The sequence below is a fragment of the Schistocerca cancellata genome, chromosome 5 (genome assembly GCF_023864275.1).
Source record: "Schistocerca cancellata isolate TAMUIC-IGC-003103 chromosome 5, iqSchCanc2.1, whole genome shotgun sequence".
Lineage (NCBI taxonomy): Eukaryota > Metazoa > Arthropoda > Insecta > Orthoptera > Acrididae > Schistocerca > Schistocerca cancellata.
In genome coordinates this window covers 725,952,659-725,957,164 of record NC_064630.1, presented here as the reverse complement: position 1 = coordinate 725,957,164, position 4,506 = coordinate 725,952,659, and positions in this window count along the sequence as shown.

The following is a 4,506-nucleotide window of genomic DNA, read 5'->3' as shown; positions in this document are numbered from 1 at the left end:
TAAAATCAGAGAGATTAGAGCCCACACAGAGGCATACCGACAATCCTTCTTTCCACGAACAATACGAGACTGGAATAGAAGGGAGAACCGATAGAGGTACTCAAGGTACCCTCCGCCACACACCGTCAGGTGGCTTGCGGAGTATGGATGTAGATATAGATTTAGAATTAGGCACTATATCTCACAGGAGTAAATCCAACAATACTACCAATCAACGCCAAGCCGAGTAACTATTTGTATAAGGCCCTGAGGTCGAACAACGCATTATTGTTTTGCTCAATTTGTGGAGCTATTTCTCTTTAATAAATCGTCCTATTTCCCTGAAATTGTAATGATTTGTTTGTCTGTACACGTACATCATATCTAACAGTTTCTGTCCCATTTCGGAGAATTCCTTCGTTGCGCGTCGTTTCTTTTGTCTTAGAGTGCATGTCTTGATCCCTGTTGATACACGTCAATTAGAGTGTCCACGGGCACAATATCCAAGTGATCTTGGTGAGATGACCTGGTTGCCAGCAATCGCTCTAGCTCATTTTCCAGTCTGGTTGAATAGTGCTCACTCCAAAACGCTACACGTCCAAATACATACTGGATGCGTCAAGTCTCCTTCAAGTTATCAGCTATATAGCTTCATATCCTCTGCGCAGAGAGGAAGCACTCATCAAACAATACAAAGAAGTCACGGATAATCCTGACCTGCACATACACCAGGTTATACAAAGCTTGCTGCTAAGAAGTCGGTTACGAATCAGCCACCAAACCTCGTATCTTGCTCAACACCTCGTTGATGACATCTTCGATCTTAGTGCCAACAGTTGGAATTGAGGAATGAAAACACCCCTACTAACTACGTCATCCATTAAATCTGTAAGAAATGAACAGTTGAAAGGGTAAAGTACCGCCCGACATTGAAAATAGGTACAACATACTTCATTATTTTTGTCAGAACAACACATTTTTTTTGTAAAATAACTCAATTTCAATTAATACAGCGAAGCCGGATACCAGTGTTGGAAAGAATGACAATTTATTTATTTAATTGATCACATGTGCACTCCCACAAAGTAAATCCGTACATCCAGTTTGGTGAGATCTGTGAAATGAATGAGTGTATGGTCATCTGCTAACTGCAGATAGTGAATGTGAATATATGATCATCTTTGAGACGATCCTTTGGCCACCTTTGGTGGGACCAAAGAGATGAAATTTACCTGAGCTTTGAGTGCCTGAAATGTGGCTGACCAATATGGTAGCAAGGTGCTCCCCCACTTCAGCAGAGGTGCGAGAGGACCCGAAGAACGTCCATGTTTCAGCACTCTGCCGCTGGATCTTGTGCTGTTAAGACCTGTCTTAGTTGTGCTCTGTAAAGACAAAAGAGTGGAGACATGGTATGCATGTGGAATATTTAAGAGTAGTTTGAAATAATAATTTCTCTATTTCAGGAACTTTTGTGGGGAGAATTAAATGTCAGGCAGGTAATATTAATGGGATCGTAGTAATCTTCGGAAGTGACCAACGGTCACAATGAAACCACGTGTAGCAATAAGTTGAAATACTTCCGTGTGCTTAAGTTAAGCTGAATTACTAGCGTGTGTACAATAAATTGAAATATTTAAGAAATAGCGTGTGTACCATAAGTTGAAATATTTAAGAAATGGCGTGTGCAGGACTTGAAATTAGAGACGAGTACTTCCACGTGGTGAGTACTGTGTGAGTCTCAAACTGTGTATGAGACAAAAGATAAAGAGAAGTACTCGTCCATGCTATCAGTTGAGAACTCGCGTGTGTGATGAATACGCTCTTAATATTACTTTGCGTGATATAATTCCGTGTGACACTAGATTCAAACTCTGAGAGAGAAGCAAGGTGAGTCGTCCGTCTATTCAGCAACGCCACTTGGCTTGCATTGTACAGGAAGACGTGCATTTATCTCCAGAGTTCATAGTAGGAAAGTAGAATTACAAAGTGGGGCAGTGTCGTGTGAAACTGGGATAAATATTAATTGAAGTGGGAAAGCTGAAAGTGATAATGTTGTGACTATTCACTGTCTTGTATTTCATATTGTAGTGTGGTGTATGTCATGTAATTTGGGTATGTGTGGTTTGCATGGGAGAGTAGCGAGGTTGTTTCAAAAGATTAGTGGGTTATGCGTGTTCCTTTTGTACTGCTCGGTCTGGAGGAAAGTTTCGTGATGATGATTGTGAGAGTCGAAGTGTGAGATATAATAAAAGATCCACCATCCTATCCAGAAAGTGCACTGTAGCGTTAAATAATTACGAGACCATAAGGTAGAGAATCACCAATGTTAAGCCATGCCCACTGGGCGGAATTTCTCATGTGTTATTGTTGTAGGTTACAGAATTTGTGTGTTTAGGTTATAGAATTTATCGGAATAAATAAGATAGTGAAAAGAAAAAGATTGGTGGCCTTTTCCTTTGAATTGTATGTTGTCATGATATCCAGAATCTATAATGTGTGCGCCATTCATATTCAGTGCGGTGGCCACGTGTTAATAAAAGCCATTAAATAAAAGACAAAAAGAAAATGTGGTATTGCCAGTGCGTAGTGAACAGTCAGAGTCCTGTAAATTACTGATAGTCAGATGTGCGTTTCCGTTGCGTATTATTCATACAGGAGGATAATTTGTAACTTAATTGAGAGTACGAGAGTTCATGTTACTCGATAAATAAGAATGAATCCACTCGCTCGGCAAACCACTCATCTTGCAAGCCTGACTGCTTGATGCCACAGTATGAGCAAGGCATGTGGGTGCCTCTCATAATTTCGACCCTGCCAGGCTAATTTTGCCAGGATAATTTTGCCAGGATATACACTCCTGGAAATGGAAAAAAGAACACATTGACACCGGTGTGTCAGACCCACCATACTGGCTCCGGACACGGCGAGAGGGCTGTACAAGCAATGATCACACGCACGGCACAGCGGACACACCAGGAACCGCGGTGTTGGCCGTCGAATGGCGCTAGCTGCGCAGCATTTGTGCACCGCCGCCGTCAGTGTCAGCCAGTTTGCCGTGGCATACGGAGCTCCATCGCAGTCTTTAACGCTGGTAGCATGCCGCGTCAGCGTGGACGTGAACCGTATGTGCAGTTGACGGACTTTGAGCGAGGGCGTATAGTGGGCATGCGGGAGGCCAGGTGGACGTACCGCCGAATTGCTCAACACGTGGGGCGTGAGGTCTCCACAGTACATCGATGTTGTCGCCAGTGGTCGGCGGAAGGTGCACGTGCCCGTCGACCTGGGACAGGACCGCAGCGACGCACGGATGCACGCCAAGACCGTAGGATCCTACGCAGTGCCATAGGGGACCGCACCGCCACTTCCCAGCAAATTAGGGACACTGTTGCTCCTGGGGTATCGGCGAGGACCATTCGCAACCGTCTCCATGAAGCTGGGCTACGGTCCCGCACACCGTTAGGCCGTCTTCCGCTCACGCCCCAACATCGTGCAGCCCGCCTCCAGTGGTGTCGCGACAGGCGTGAATGGAGGGACGAATGGAGACGTGTCGTCTTCAGCGATGAGAGTCGCTTCTGCCTTGGTGCCAATGATGGTCGTATGCGTGTTTGGCGCCGTGCAGGTGAGCGCCACAATCAGGACTGCATACGACCGAGGCACACAGGGCGAACACCCGGCATCATGGTGTGGGGAGCGATCTCCTACACTGGCCGTACACCACTGGTGATCGTCGAGGGGACCCTGAATAGTGCACGGTACATCCAAACCGTCATCGAACCCATCGTTCTACCATTCCTAGACCGGCAAGGGAACTTGCTGTTCCAACAGGACAATGCACGTCCGCATGTATCCCGTGCCTCCCAACGTGCTCTAGAAGATGTAGGTCAACTACCCTGGCCAGCAAGATCTCCGGATCTGTCCCCCATTTAGCATGTTTGGGACTGGATGAAGCGTCGTCTCACGCGGTCTGCACGTCCAGCACGAACGCTGGTCCAACTGAGGCGCCAGGTGGAAATGGCATGGCAAGCCGTTCCACAGGACTACATCCAGCATCTCTACAATCGTCTCCATGGGAGAATAGCAGCCTGCATTGCTGCGAAAGGTGGATATACACTGTACTAGTGCCGACATTGTGCATGCTCTGTTGCCTGTGTCTATGTGCCTGTGGTTCTGTCAGTGTGATCATGTGATGTATCTGACCCCAGGAATGTGTCAATAAAGTTTCCCCTTCCTGCGACAATGAATTCACGGTGTTCTTATTGCAATTTCCAGGAGTGTATTTTGCCAGGATTTTTTTGCCAGGATATTTTGCTGTTAGGGTTTGCTGTTAAGATGTTTTTGATGGAATACATTGTGATAGCGCTAAGAAGAAAAATTTTTTTTCTTTGCAATTTCTTTCTGGATTGGTGAGGATCTTTTATTTTTTTATGTAATTAATTGCTATATCGTCCAAGGCTGGAAGATCGTTGCATAATTTTTTTTTTGCGTAATGTCCGTAGTAACTAGGTCGCAGTCGAAAGTGTTGTCACC